The sequence below is a fragment of the Thamnophis elegans genome, chromosome 11, assembly GCF_009769535.1.
Source record: "Thamnophis elegans isolate rThaEle1 chromosome 11, rThaEle1.pri, whole genome shotgun sequence".
Classification (NCBI taxonomy): Eukaryota; Metazoa; Chordata; class Lepidosauria; order Squamata; family Colubridae; genus Thamnophis; species Thamnophis elegans.
The window spans coordinates 41,256,975-41,273,718 of record NC_045551.1 but is presented as its reverse complement, the minus strand read 5'-3'; positions in this window follow the sequence as shown (position 1 = coordinate 41,273,718).

The following is a 16,744-nucleotide window of genomic DNA, read 5'->3' as shown; positions in this document are numbered from 1 at the left end:
AGAAGAGAAACCAGGAGATTAGGGGACTAGAGACTAAAACATGTGAAGAACGGTTACACCATGGCTACTCTAGTGAAGAGTGAGGACGAGGGGAAGACATGATAACTGTTTCCAATATTTGAGGGGCTGCTATAGAGGGGGGGCGTGGCGTCAAGCTACTTTCCAAAGCACCAGAAGGCCAGACAAGGAATAATGGATGGAAACTGACTAAGGAGAGATTCAACCTAGAAATAAGGAGAAACTTTCTGACAGAACAATCAACCAATGGAACAGTTTGCCCTCCGAAGTTGTGAGGGCTTCATCACTTGAGACTTTCAAGAAGAGATTGGACTGCCATTTGTCAGAAATGGTACAGGGTCTCCTGCTTGAGCGGGGTGTGTGGTGTGTTGGGCTAGATGACCTATAAGGTACTTTCCAGCTCTGTGAATCTGTTAATCCTCGATTTAAAACTTAATAAGTATAACACTCTCAATGGGATGGCCATTTTCTATGTACCCCCACCAGAAGCTATGCCTCTCTGAGTTCATTTTAGTTTGAATTGAAAGGAAGCTTATCTACAGTTTACACAAAATCCCAACTCCCCCCCCCCCCAAATTTATTTAATAATTAATAGTGTCTTGGATTCCATGTAGAGTAGGCTTCAAAGTTGTTTCCAAAATAGCAAATGACGCTATTGGAGAAAAACCATTAGAAGAATCTATCCTATTTGTGACTTACAAAATTTCCTTCCTTTCCTTGTCAAGATAAAATGAGTTTGATCTACTCAGACTCGGGGTCGCCCAGTGACGTGCAGTCAGGGAAGGCAGGGAGGCAGAGCCTCACCACTGTCATCATGAAAGAAAAAAAAAACATAAAGGAAAAAGGCAAGAGCTGAGGTCAGGGCTGAGCTGGTTGCTGCCAGAGTCACCATGGATGACTCTGCTCAGTGCTAACTGTTTAAAAAAGCCTCTAAAAAAGTGCCCTCTACAGGAGGAGGCAGGAGAATGATGTGCTCATCTAGTCTGATTTAGGTGTTTTATGATCACTCGAGCAGAGTTAAGCAAGGGTTAAAAGCCGAAAAAATCCTGACATAGATGAGGAACATTGTTCTCCTACCTCCTCCTGTAGAGGGCGCTTTTTTAGAGGCTTTTTTAAACAGTTAAGCAGAGTCATCCACGGTGACTCTGCAGCAACTAGCTCAGCCTGGCCTCAGCTCTAGCCTTTTCCTTTTACATTTTTTTTCTTTCATGATGACAGGCAAGAGCAGAGTTGAAATCCTCTCTGAAACAGCGGGAAAAGGTACGTGTGGGTCGGAGGGAGGGGAGGAATTCAAACTTCATCCTGGTGCGGGGCTTTGGGCAAAGGCTGGCGGGAGGTGCTCTCCCTCCCCAAGTGTAGTTTGATTGCAGGCAGAGCCACGTTGTCTTTTTCAAAGCTGTAATCAGTGAAGCTGGGCTGGATCCTTCCGGGGGCTGGGGGAAAGTGTGTGTGCTCCAGTATGGCTATTTAACTGGCTTCCTGCCTCCTCCTGTGGACTTCCCTCCAATCCAACTTTGTGTGTGTGTGTTTGTGTGTGTGTGTGCATGCGTGCGTGTTTGAGAAAGAGTTTGAGTGAAAGAGGGAAGGGGGTAGGAGAGATAGTCCAATCCAACTTGTGTGGTGGTGTGTGTGAGAGAGAGGAGAGGGGGGGGGGGGGAAGGGGGAGAGAGAGGAAGAAAGGAGGGGAAGGAAGAAGAAAAAGAAAGAAGGAAACTTATTTCGCAAAGGAGAAAAACAAATGTTGTCGCTTTAAATCAGAACTGAGCATGCCTGGCTGTGGAATTCTGGGAGTTGAAGTCCACAAGTCTAAACAAAATATGTGCCAGTGCCTCACCAGCCATAAACCTCACCGCACGTCACTGGGGTCGCCAGATATCTGAACAAGCAAAGGATGTCAATGACAATTGGAAAGAAGGACAAATGGAAAAATCAGGAAAAACTGCAAAAACATTTTAATTATGTCTTCATGTACATGTAATTAACTGTTTCCAGCATGAGAAAGACTGGTTTTTCAATGGCAGGAATGTACTAGAGCCAGTTAGGAAGCAAAAACTCTGTGTGTAATTGATTACAGTATTACAATTTCAGGCAGTAGTGTAAGCAACTTTAGGATACTAATTAAGGTTACAGTGGAATTTGTAAAGTTGTGGTTTGCACTTATTAGGAAACTGGTATGGCAAAGAAAAGTTACTCAGGAAGAGATACCCAGTAAATACTAAAAAAGAAATAGAAATTTGATTTAAGGCTATGCCTGCCAGATGATGGGCTTGACAAACATCAGGACATGTCCTCCTTATGTGATACATCTGGTCACCGTATTCAAACAGGACATTGGAGGACTTCAGCCTCCAATTTATGGTGGCTTTGCAAAACCAGCTTGTGCACACATGACATATTCAGCAATATGCTGTGGGCAAGATATACAACAAACAAAATGCATTTGTAATTCATCAACAAGAAAGTACATGATTCTAAATGTCATTGGTTACAAATTAATTAAAAAAGTAAATTTCAAGGTGTTTGCTAAGCTGAACCTGCTAAATATCAAACTACAGCTTCAATTTTACCTCTAGCTTCCCTGACCAACTTCCTTGAAGTTTAACAACAAATACAATATAGAAACTACTCTTAAGTATCTACTTGTTCAAATGCTTGCTAAATGTTTAAACTCTTATTGAACTCAGGATTTCCATGCTAAAACATACTATTGAAACAGTTGGAATTGGGTGGGTTGCTGTTGGCATTACCGCTGGTTTAGTGTACACATTTGGTGTTCACTGATGCGCGCTCTGCACACATGCGCTATTGCCTGTAAATAGGTCTATGCGTGCGCACAACATTAAAAAATGCCAAAAAACATGCCGTGACAACCAGGGAACCAGTTCGGAGGTGTGGCCAGCCTGGGTCGCTGCCAGTTCTGGAACCCAGGCCAACATTCCTCTACCGGTTTGCCTGAAGCAGTGCGAACCGGTAGCAACCCACCTCTGGTTTGAATTCTTGAACCACACCGAATATTGTCCGGTGATTTTTCCTTTTTTAGGAAATGTGCTCAACTACCAACTGAAAAAGTAAGGAACTTTAAAGATGATCCTGGTGGGTCTCTACCAGAGCAGGAGAATCAGAATGTCCATTTCAATAATGCCACTGAAACTAACATGAAATAAAAGAAAATTAAAAGCTAAAACTGCTGATACAATGCTATTAAATTATAATACTGAAATGTATTTATAAAAATTCTTAAGTTTATAGGCTAAGTTGTGGTGGTAATTCTAAAGGCCACAAAAGGGATTCAAAGATAAAGATTTAAAAATAGGTATTTTAGCAAGGCATATGGGTGGATGGTAGCCTTAGCAATCATTTTCTGAGAGTTCTTAAAATGCCAGATGTTCTCCACAATCCCAATATAGTTAAGAGCTACCCCCTCCACAAGAATGGTTGAAAATATACAACAAAAGGAAGATCAACTGAAGTTGTTATGGAGCATGCTGTGCAGATCCTTATACTTCTTCTTATGTGAATCAGTCAAGTTACAGAAGATACTATGGATTTCCTTTCTTCCCCACATGTTATGTTGTCTTCGGAAGCTGCCACTATAATGATATGTAATATTATCCTTTTAAAAATGAAAGAGCATTTTGGAACTTCTTAATTATGAATGCTAAACTAATTGAAACATGTACAAGATTGAATTCTTCGATGAGCCACTGCAGTGATTTCTTTGTGGATTGATGTGTACTTCCAAGTATAATTACCCCTTTTACTGGTTCAGTATATGATAAGATGCAATTGTTTATCCATGAACAATTTGAATTAATTGAATTAGCAATTATCTGGGTTCATACACAAGTCTAAATGGAAATCAGGGGATTTATTTATTTGATTTGAATCACTTTTGATAATAGGAGGTAGGCAGAACTTAAGCAAACTCATTGCCCTGACACAAACCTAGTGCTAAGAGTCAAAAGAGTGGAGTTTCTCAAAGATTCAACACGCCCATTTTAAAGCAAGTGTTTTTTGAATACAGGTATATACAAATGTCTTAGAAACTGCAATTAATTTAACGTATCAGCTTAGCTCATTCCACATTTCATACCAAAAGGCATCCACACTTTGGAGTGTATCAAAATATATTCATGTGTAATTTTATGCCCTATGTAATCTTTTGTTGGCTATGCTTAAGCTTATAGAACCAAAGAAAGCTATATTAAATTGAATCAGAGTATTGGTCAATCTAGATCAGTGGCTTCCCACCTTTTCGGCACCAGGGGCTGGTTCCTTGAAGGGTGTTTTTTCTATGGAGGGAGGGCATGGTTTTGTGGGCTGCCTGGATCCCCTACATGCACAGATGGGGCTTCGCTCACATGGGCCACTTTCTGGTGGGCTGTGAACTGGTGCGATCCACAGTCTATGGTTAGAAGACCCCTGATCTAGATCATCACTTTTGAAATTAAATGGCAGTCATACCCTGTTTTTCATGGTAGAATTTTTGCAGTCCGATGGTGTGCACATTAATATCTATGGTCCTCTCATCAGCATTCCTTTCTCTCTGTGATTTAAATACAGTGATATAAGTTGGGAAAAATGGCATACAGTAATTGCAGATAGAAAAAAAAATCCTTACCTCTTGAGTGGTTGAAACACCTGGATCCAGATCCTGGGCTGTATTTGTACCAGGACAGTTTTATAATAGACTATTGTTAGGATTAGATGATCTCCTACCCATATACGTAACTCTTTTTTGCTTCAATACAACTTGCCTATTGGTTTAAAAGCAACCAGATCTATCTTGCAGTCATTTGAATATACAAGATTAGGTTCACACATGTAAAGCCATAATATGGTTTATTTAATTTTGGCTTAGCACTCTGTGTGACTCCGCTGTGGTTTACAGCATTTTAACATGATATGATTATGGCCAATTGTGTATTAACCTACCACACTGGCTTAGCACAGCATGAATAAATCACAATTTGTTTCAGTCATGCCAACACACAAGGCTTTTTAATATCCACCTCAGATGAATTTCAGAGAGTTGGTTGATGAGCTACTCCATGAACATGAAACTCCAAGGGAATAGAGTTTCAAAAGGAGTAAGTCTGTTTATTACAACAGCCAAAGCTTTTATCTCTGTTCCTTTAAGATTTTAGCAGAAGTGGGTGATAAACTAGTGAGAGGACCTACAATAGCAGCATTTTATAAATGGAATATGCAAAAAACTACCAATATGAAATTGATGCTTCCATCCCCAACGTGTTTATGCTTTTATTGTATCTGTTTTGAGTCACATCCAATGGTGCTATCCTGATATGGGTATGCAGAACATAATAAGCTCTGGTTGACCCTCCCCTGCAGAGGTGGGTTGCTACCGGTAAAACCCACCACTTCTCCTTTGACTTTGTTACTCTCTCACTTCATATCATCACAAACAGGAAACACATCTATCATGCACAGCATCTTGAGATCTCTTTCTCTTCTACGACCCATTCTAATGTAGTCTAAGCTGAATGAAGTTAAAAAGAAAACAATTGATTGGAGTCACAAAGAGAATCAATTAACAAGTTGCATTTTAATTGGGATTTCTTAATTTTCCTTCTTTGACAAAAAAAGCCTCCCAACTTGTATTTTCTTCCCTATTCTGTTTTTGAACAATGGATTAGTGAACATGCCATTCCACTAGTCAAGCCTTTACTAAATGAGTATAAGAATATTGCTAACTGATACAACCTAGTGATCTCTCTTAATATTTTCCAGTCTAATTGATTCACTCTTCTGTGGAAGATATAAAATAAAAGAGTGACATCCACCGGCCAATCTGTGATATAAGGTAGATGTGTGTACATAGCATGTAACTGTACATTGCCAGAGGAATGAAAAGATAATCCCTGTGCTTAAAAAAAATACAGCTCCACTGTTCTTGTCTGAATCCAAAAGCAAACCAATATTGTGTGGATAATACCTGTTCCAGATGTGAGTTCTTAACTTTAAAAAATGCATTTATGGCACTAAAAGTCACTGCACAAACAGCTGCAGTTCACTACTTGTGAAGCATTGGACAGTGGTCAGTGGAGGAGATGCTGCACCTGACACATACCCTCTTCCAGCTTTTGAATCTTAACATGACCCAGCCCTTCTGGATGAATGCTAAAACACAGTAGATGAGTGCAATACATGAGCAAAGATGGGTTTACAGTGAAGGTTGGTTATTGGTTCTCTGTGGGAAATGCAAACTTTGACATAAACTGGACCTAGCATCCTGATAACTCTTAACTGTAAAAAAAAATCATCCTGGCATAATCTTAAAATATAATTGGAAAATTTAGGTGACAAACGTTAGGTTATCTAGCATAGCCCAACAAGAGTTGTTTTACCCCAGTAATTGTTTCTGAGTGTTTTTAACCACTCTTTCATTTTGAAAGCAAACAAGTAATTTTAACTTTTTCTCTAACAATAATATTTGGAAGTGGATGGGCTGCAAAGTTTTTTTACTGTATTTTAACCGTTAGTACATGAGTTTCTTGTCTTTTATTGTACGAGTGTATTTCCAGTTGTTCCAAAGGTAAACCTCATGTTGGATTGCTCCCAGGAGGATTTTTCAAATCCAGGAAATTTACAAGATCTGGGAGGTTGCAGAATGAGGAAGGCAGATATAATTGAGAACAGGAACAATCAGCAGCAGTGGGACATGTTAGTCTGGGGTTCCCAGACTGTGTTTGGTACCTAGGGTAGGGAGCAGTGGTGGGATTCAGCCAATTCACACCTATTCAAGAGAACTTTCTAAGTAGTTCAGAGAACCAGTTGTTGGAAGAAATTTCCCTTTTTTTTCCACTTTTCAGGGCTAATCCTGTAAGGAAGCGGGAAGGAAACATGGTGTTTCTAGCCTAATCTTTATTGCCCTGCTTGCAGAAACTGCCTCTCCGGTTAACCCTTATTACATTGTAACAGCTAATGAAGGCCCATCGATGTGAGTAATGTTGAGTTGGCCACACCCACCCAATCACATGATCACTAAGCCATGCCTACCCAGCTGGTCATTAGAGCAGAGAACTGGTTGTTAAATTATTTTATCACCACTGGTAGGGAGGTATCTAGGGAGCTGCAGTGATCTCACAAGGTGCTACAGAACATTTTAAATTTTTGATGGAAACACAGTATACTTCTCATCAAACACCCCTCAAACTACTAGCTTGAGATAATTGAGTTTTGGCTTAGAGATACCAAGAAAAAAAAATCCTGAGATGCTAAGGTACCAAGAACCAAGAAGGCTATATGTTACTTTAACAATAATGAATGATTCTGCTCCACTTGAGATATCTCACTAAACGTTCCACACACGTGCATGAAAAATATTACATTTCCAGACAACCTTAATGTATAATTTGAAGCATGGCAGTTTTGTCCATTTTTTTTTCTTTTAAAAGCAAACTCTGATTATATATTTCTGCAAACTGTTATTTCGGATGGAAAAAAAGCACCATGCATTGGTCTCATTAACAGAGATTAAAGTTTTAGAAAGTGTTCCCAGAAAACAAGGAATACAACTTAAGCCAGAGATCAAATATCAGTGTACCCTATCAGGCAAAATATATATTTTAAAAAGTATGGACTCTTTCACTTGTTGATTTTTGAAAATGCCACATTTTTGTAACTAAAAGTTTATCTTTGCCTTTGGTCTGCTACTGTACAAAAAATCTGATTAATGTTTCAATGTAAGGGAGTGGGTTTTGCCAGGTTCTAATGCAAGCCATGCCTGTTGAGGCCATTTCTGCTTCTCATTGTGTCCTTATCAGATACAAACATTTTAGGACGTCATTGTTTCAGCACAGAGAAGAAAGAGAGTTCATTTTTATATACTGTATTAAATATTAAAACAATGGTGTGTTGGCCATGAGACTTTGTGGAGAGAGAGAGAGGGAGGGGGAGGGAGGAATAGCTAAATAGATTTCAAAGCAAAAAAAATCCAATATATAAACCTCCAAACATACACAAATCCTGTGAGCTGCTTGTTTAAAGGGTAGTTCATAAGTAATGAAAATATTTAGAATATTCTAATAAAAGGTCCCTGCGGATTTTACTCCCTTAGTCATTGCTGATGACAATGACTAAGGGTCATTGTGAATGGTGATTCACCGGTTGTTGTATTCACCAAATTGTTTAAAACATGTATACTACACATCATACCTTCACCCCACAGTGAAAAGATTAATTCTTTTCTTTTGTGTGTGTTGGAGAACACACAACCAGCATACAGAGACACTGCAATTTAAATAGGCTTTTACTTTTGTGGAAATAGAGGTATCAGAGTCCATCAAACAGTCCAAGACATACACGGATAAGACAGTCAGTCATCAACGTCTCTCAGTAAAAGGATAATCCAAATAACATAGTCCAGTAACATTTAATCAGTTCGGTACACAAAACTTACTGCAAAACCTACAATAGCTCACGGCACTCAGATCAGATCAGCCCAGCATCTAATGAACAGAGAGAGAGCGTTCTGGCTCCTCTTATGGCTGATTGAGGAAAACAGCAACCAATCACATTTTACAGTATGGTTTAAAGAAACAGGTATAACATTGTTACATGATTTATATATTGCCAACCCAACCGTTAGAATTATATTTCTAACGGGGCGATGCTCATCTTCCTTTGAAAGCCATTGACCGCATTTCTGTAGTCATATGGGCCAGTGTAATGTCACAGAACTCTTGCTAGCAATTGGTAAATAGTGGTAGCTATTTAGCTATTTGCATTTGTATGCTTTAACTGCTAGGCTTGCAAGAGCTGGGAGAAGGACAGGATCTCACCCCATCATGTGGCACTTAGGTCTCAAAACCTGGGCTGCCAGGTTTCCAAATGACAAGCCCAGTGTCTTAACCATTGAGTCATCATGCTGACCATAGCACATTCTAAAATATCCTGTCTAGTTCCCTCCTCTCTGTTATTCTTACACTGTTATGAAATTTCATTGGTGTACCATTTTCTACTGTCTGAGCTTATTTTCTTGCTGAACATGCTTTACTGCTAGAGATTGAATTTTGTTTGTTTGTTTCTCCTTATATGATCTCCATCTTTCTCTAAACTCTCTGGGAATGTATTCAATCTGATCCCCAAATCCCTTCCTCCTCTTAGAGGACTTCTTTAATTTTGTCTATCTTTGGATATAATTTGAACTTGGAAAGTCAGAAAGTAGACTATAGAGAAATAGATGGTGGTGCAATGAAATCAAGCTGTTCACACATACAAGATTAGTGTAAGAATACCTCAATTCACCTATGAAAATTGTTAAAATATTCATGACTGGAGAGACATGGGGACAAGGTCAGCCAATAAATAGGCAAACAACTAAGTCAGCCAATGGGAGCTTAAACAGATCTGAGTCTGTGCAGAGAATTGAAACTGAAATTAGTCTGTAAACTCTGCATCTGCTGCTCTGAGAACTAGCAGTCTGTCTGGGCTTGTCTGCTGAAATGAGAGAACTGCTTGTTTTTGCCTGTAACTCTTCTGCCTTGTGTTTACTTGGAAGAACCACCTGTTGGTATTGTATATATTCATCTATTCTTATGTATATAAAGAAGTTAATGAATCCAGCTGAATCAGTTATATGTGTTGTCTTCTGGATTTGATTTATGCAACAAACTCTGACAAAAATTTCTTTCAGATTCTCCCCTCCTCCAAACTCTTTCTGACAAGACAGATTTTTGTCATCAAGTTGAAGAAGAAATTATTTTAAATTGTAGAAGTAATTTGAGTCTGACCTTAAAAATAAATCTTCCTACATAATGCTTGAACCTAATAGAACAGGGATCCCCAACCTCTGGTCTGTGGACTAGCATCAGTCAGCGGATGCCAGCAACGGAACCATGCAAACAAGCTAAGCTCCATCCACGGGATGCAGACAGTATGCAAATCATGACCCCTCCGGTCCATGGAAAAACTTTTCTATGCAGAACTGGTCTCTGGTTCCCAAAAGGTTGGCGCTGCTGTAATACAACATAACCTGATAATCCAGCTCTTTGAACATACTGAAGATATCTTTGTGAGTCTCTTCCTCCACTTCACACTAACTAAGTATATTAGTAGTAGTGACTGACCCACATTTTGATGTCTGTAGTGCATCAGAAAACACCAAGAGTTGTGCAGTCTGTTACATTAACATTGCCCTGCATTTTCTCCAAAGTGTTTGTATTAAGCAGCACTTACTGCTAGCAATCAGTCAGCATTTCATGTAAGCTAACAGCTTCTGTAATTTCTTCCCAAGAACAATTCTGGCAAACAAATCCTTCCAATTATCCTATTTGAAGTTTGGAAAAAAGATATTGGCCACTTTAGAGACCCGTTTGCTAATGTATAGTAGCACGGGTTTCAATTACCCTCTTTCATAGCCACTTAAGTATAAATATTTCCATAGAAATCAGACCAACGTTCATAGAGAAAACAAAATAATACCTTAGCAGCATTAAGAATTGGCAGAACCATCTATATCAATTTTCCATCTGTTTTTTTATCACCTGGTCCATTCTATTTCCACATTAATCTGTACATGTCAACATAATACAAAATCCTATCTGTATATTATTTCCATTACAGCATATGCATTTTAAAATATAATTTCTCAATGTTTAATTTCTTAATTCCATCCACATTATCTCAAAGATACTTTTGCTTTATTTTTTAAAAGCATTTTAGGCCCCTCTCTTTCATTTTTTGGGGAGAGATGTAAGTGCTAGAAAATGTGAAATTGAATGAAATCTGAAAGATAGCAAAGCTCTGGATTATATTTAGTCCAGAGGTCATTCTGGTTTATTCATTTCGAAATGCAGATAACTTTAAGTTCTCAGTAATCCATTTTTAAAAAGTCCCTACTAATTTCTATAGGTGGTGTGGGTCTTTCTCAATCTTAAGTGCTTTTTCAATGCCCTAGAAGTTTGACGGTTCTCCTTAATATCTTAGCTCTGTGATGGTGAACCATGGCACGCATGCCCGAGGTGGGACACAGTGCCCTCTCTGAGGGCATGTGTGAAGTCGCTAGCTGCTCTTCTAGATTCTGGCATCCTCCAGCTGGTCTTCACGTGCTAGAAACCCAAAGACCGGATGGCCAGTGCGCATGTTTGGGTTTCCGGCGCTCCGGTGTGCGCGCACATTTCACTTTGGGCATTCAGTGCTGAAGAGGTTCACTATCACTGTCTTAGCTGTTCCTAGCACTGCACTCTTATAGATAGAGGTTCCTATGTCATTAAGTCACTGCTCCAGTTTAGAAGTGACAACACTGAGTGCTCCATAGTTCCTCCTTTAGGCCCTGCTACATTTCCAGCTTCCGATAAAGTATCTATCACTGCCACTGTCTTGAGGCTTATCTACTAGCTTATCTACTAGCATGATCTCTGGTTGATTGTCCAGATCAAAATTTAGAAATCCCATCTGGACTTGGAAGGGTGTTGCCCTTCTGTACACCACGCCAGCTACTTAGTTGTGACAGTCAGTATATGTATATGTTGTTCCTGCCTGCCATTATGTATTGGACTATCTCCAAGCTCTCTCTGCATTGTACACACTTCGGGTATATATATCTATATCTATATCTATATCTATATCTATCTATCTATATCTATATCTATATCTATATCTATATCATATCTATATCTATATCTATATCTATATCTATATCTATATCTATATCTATATCTATATCTATATCTATATCTTATATAGAAAAGTCAATTAGATTATGCATTTATTCTTCAAACTATTTAAAGAAAGTATTTCTAGCAGCGAATACAGGTGTCTATTATTCTACCTGAAAATTTGCATAGATATTTGATGTTCTTCTGGAATAACTCCAATATAAACTTCAGTCTTAGAATGCACTTCTGCACAGACTTAAAAGTAATTTCCATTTATCACCATGTAATATTAATTAAATACAAAATGAACAATTTGAACAATGAATAATTTAAACAATGAGGGGTGGTTCTTATCAAAACATTTTTTGTAAATATGAGCTGTAGTTGGAAATCCTGCAAGAAGTGTAAACGTTCATATTTGAAAATACAGTGATTTGGAACAAAATGATTGTAAAATAATATTTTATTTAAGTGGTTATATGAATCTATAGCAAGTGCTAGGGAGGAACAAAAATAATACAGATTCTAAAAGCATGTTTTTTCCCTAAATCAATACAGGTGGAATTAATGTAAAAAGTCTGGAACTGAATCCTGGTGAAATCAATTTGAGTCATATGCAATAGTGTTGTCAGTTGTCAGAATGTCTATCACTGGGCTAAGAAATCTTACCCCTCAAGTGCTCTCAAAATAGGTTCAATAGAGTTAAAAAATTCTCTATAACAGATTATGAAATGTCATAGATGAAAGGAGAAGGGCAAAAGAAATGCTATTTTACAGAGGTCTGCTTGTATAACATTGAGGATGTAGGTCCCTAGACTGTTTTATTTGTCACTGAAAGACAAATGATGTAAAAATTAAGGAGAAGATGCATGTTTTATTGCAACCATGTGTACAGATCTATTAAATCAGCCGTGCTTTTTAATGTCAATAAAGTGGCACTTATGTGGGCATGTGATATGTCTATCTCCTAAGGATTTATTGGCTCAAGGTTGGTTTTTAATTTGGCTGCTTCCACAAATGAAGACCTTGGTTTAAAGCACAATTCACTCAAGATCCTCTTATGCAATACTCTGCCTTTTCCTTCTATATTTAGATTTAAGAAAGCAGTATTGATTTACTTTCTTTCTTGGGTTTTGTAAGGCAGCTGGTTCTAACTAAGTCTCTTTCAGTTGTATTCATAAATAGCGAACATACTGATTAGAGATTTTTGGAGCTGTTCTCAGTGTTATGATAACTAATGTGCACTTTTAAAAGGGCTGAACTATTATATTAACAATTGCTTGTTCCTCCCTTATCATGGGAGCAATAGCATATGGTGACAAGCATAAATGAGAGGATGGTGAAGTGCTGGACTAGAGAAGAAGAGGCATAAAAAGTTAGCTAGGATGGATGTTGTACACAATCCATTTTCTCCCTATTCCTCTAAGCAGGGATGTAAACTGGCAGCCCACGGGCCAGATGTGTCACATGCAGGCCACGCCCACCCTGGTTTTACAAAGGTAAAAAATGTGACACAATCAAGTTTGACACCTATGCTCTATGCGCTCTATGAGGTGAAGGCTTATACAAACCTCTGGTTTGCTTCCTTCAAAATCTTCCCAAAGGATGATCCCTCTCAAATACATAATGCTCATGGTCATTATCACATTATACCACATTACAAAATAAATGTTGAGACTTTGGAAAAAGTGCAGAGAAGGGCAACTAAAAGGCTTGGAGATGAAACATGAAGAACAGTTGAAGGATTTGGATTTGGTAGTCTAGAGAAAAAGGACGGGCGGGACATGAGAGCAGTATTCCAGTATTTGGGGTTGCCACAAAGAGGAAAGGCTCAACTTTTCCAAAGCACCAGAGGGTAGGACAATGGATGGAAACTAAGCAAGGAGAAAAGCAACCTGGAATTAAGGAGAAATTTCCTAACAATGAGAACAATTGACCAGTGGATCAGCTTGCCTTCAGAAGTTGTAGGTGCTTCATCACTGGAGATTTTAACAAGGGACTGGACAATCACTTATCTCAAATGGTATAGGGTCTCCTGCTTGAGCAGGAAGTTGGACCTCCAAGGTCCCTTCCAATTCTATTCTGATTAATTGATTGATTGCTATATTCATGAAGATCAGATTGGTTTTCTGGCTTTCCGGTTCTTCATAAGGATCCAGATCAATCCTGGGAATTTGTAGTAATGAGGTGTTATTACAGAGAATCTCCAATGCTTCAATTCTTGTTAATTTTGCCCTTAGAAATGCTTTGTTTTCTTTTCTCTGCCAAAACTCTTCAGCCAGATTGTTTTTACTCAAAGCACTTTCTTTCTTTACCTCTCTTTTTTACTTAGAGAAAGCATCATGCACTTCACAAAGTGCATGAAATATAGCATAGCACACAAAATGCAAGCTTATATAAAGAGATCTTCTTAGACCTCAGCTTTGGACATGATCATCTCAGATGTTTCTGTGTTGGCAAGTCAATAGCTCGCAGAGAACCAACAATCAATCAGTGTTTGCTCTGGTTTTCTGGCTAATATCTGACCACAGAAAACCAGTTGGCCTACCAATATTCATGCTGCTATCCTTTCAAGCTGATTAATAACTGTGTTTCCTCAGACTTAATAGAAGCTGTAACAACACAGACATTTATACTCCCCATAAAAAAAGACAAAAATAGCTAGCAACTTGTCTCCAGTGCTTGATGTCTTTCTGTACATTTGCAAAAAAAAAAAAAAAAAAAAAAAAAATCCCAGAAGTAATTTGAGGAAAAACTCTATAAGGAAAAGTCAATTGTAGGAAAATGTAAACAAAAGAAGAGAAACACCCAAAGCTTCACAGTTGCCATAGCAGCAAATTTCAGTCTCCTTTCTATCCCTTGCAGCTGGTACACTAGTAAATCTGCATTTGGGCACTTTTCCTACCAACCCTGCCTGTTGCTTTGATGAGTGAATGGGAAAAATAAATTGTTATGTAATGAATCCAAAAGCCAGGAGGTGGGCAATCTAAGTAGAGCTACCACTTAGCACAAGGCTGTGAGCTCTAAGAGAATGTCCCCATTCATGGATAAAGCAGCATAAACACACACATGTGTCATGGTTGCAAACCTAGTTATGATGTCACTTATCGAGAGGGATCTTGCTGCCAATTGCCATTCATACACTGGAAGAATTTAAATCTTATTGAAGCAGGTCTGTTGGTTGCAACCTGCAACCATGTGGTTGGCTGGGGGAAGCTGACTTATTTGACAGCTGATAAAAGCAGCAGTTAAACAATTTTGCAGCCAGCCTCTCTCACTTTCTTAAGACACTCTAAATGCTAGTTAGGGATCATTGCAATTGTGATCCCTAAGCACCAGAGGTGGGTTCTGAGTGGTTCGGACCAGTTTGGCTGAGTAGGTAGTAACTCACCCAGACATGCGCCCGAACTGGTTCTATCCTCGGAGGGGGAGGGGGAGCATCTTTATTTTCTGTTCTGCACAGGCGCAAAACAATCTTCATTGAAAAAATGTATTTTTCCCTTGTCTGGCATGCGGGCGTGTGCAAAAAAATTTCAGACATTGAACTGGCAGTAATGCTGGTAGGACCCACCCCTGCTACACATCTGAAGATTTGGATAAAGCTGATTTAAAAGCTTACCTAGGCCATAGACCATCCATTTAAAGAGAAGCAAAGGTTTTGAGAATTTTCTTTCTTTCTTTAAACATGTATGCATCTGCCCATCTTCCAAACAACTCTGGGCAGCTCCCAATCAAAAGTTAAAACAATTTTTAAAACTTACCCTTGGTTTTGAGAAGTTCATGGCTTGAGTTTGGCCATGTATAATTGTTTGTGGGATAAGCTGGCTTTCAATGCAGGACAATCAGTGGTGGATTCCTACCTGCGTTCCTACCAGTTTACTGTGTATATGTGCGCACTTGAAAGAAACTGAGGAGTGGCAATTCAATCTGCCACCCTGATCAGCTGGGGTTCAGAAGCTGAAATAAAGGTAGGTATAACCCAGGGGTGGGTGGGCAGGCCCACTTTCAAAGCACAGAGAACCGGTTTGCTCTCTGCTTGATGGCAGAGCTACTAGTTCGGGAAATGGTGCAAACTGATAGAAACCCACCACGGGCACAATATACCCAAATAAACAAGTACAACTATCCCTTTTTAACATTTTAGACTCTGCAAAGCATTATTGTAAAAGGCTGGAAGCATACCTTTTGAGTCATCAACTTTTAGTTTGTAAAGAACAATATAGTTTGGTGACCTCATATTCATTTTCCATATAACACTATTATGTCAATCTTTGCCAAAAGATTGCAAGGGTAATAACTGTGTGCACTTAGTGTTATGCATTTTCAGGCTGCACGGAGGAAAGCTGTTCTTTTAAGTGATCTGGTAATGAGGGGTTGGCAGAAGAAAAACCGAGAACACCACGGATGGCATCTTAAAAATTAATTGGAAAATAATAACCACAGAGTAGCACAAGTGGCACTTTCAGTTGCATTAATCATCCTCTACTTACCCTGAATGCAGACAGGTATTCTATATTTTTACTGGATTCGGCCAAATTTCTCAGGTTTATCCTAAAGACTTTATGAAGAAAAATGACTTTATGATCCTGTGAGGCAAGAAGCCATAGTAGAGTCAATGGATACAGGAAGAAGAAGGAATGAGAAAAGGATGAAACTTCTGGGAGTGAACTGAGAAACTAAGCGGAGGAAGCCAGAGAATGGAGCCTGCTACTGCTGACAGCACTTACCATAATGGAGAACTAAAAGAGAAGAGATTATAGGCTTTAATCCAGGTAATCATTCAGGCTCTTCCATGCTGTTAAAGGTAGGCACCTTGCTGTCTTCAATTGCTTTAGAGTACTTTTGTAAACCCCAGCCAAAATATCCAGGAATACAAATATGATGTGTAGAGTACCAGGCAATCGAAGAGTATGAAGGATAACCCATTTTGGTGCCATTTCTACAGTAATTTGAAATGGTGAAACATTCCTCTTCTAACCTACCATTTTGAAATAGTGGGAAATTGCCTTCCATTAACAATTTTCTTTCTCCTCTCTGGCAAGATCTTTTACTGTCCACTAAAGGGGTGGGGATGGAGTTGTTTCTCGCAGTTTAAAAGACCATAA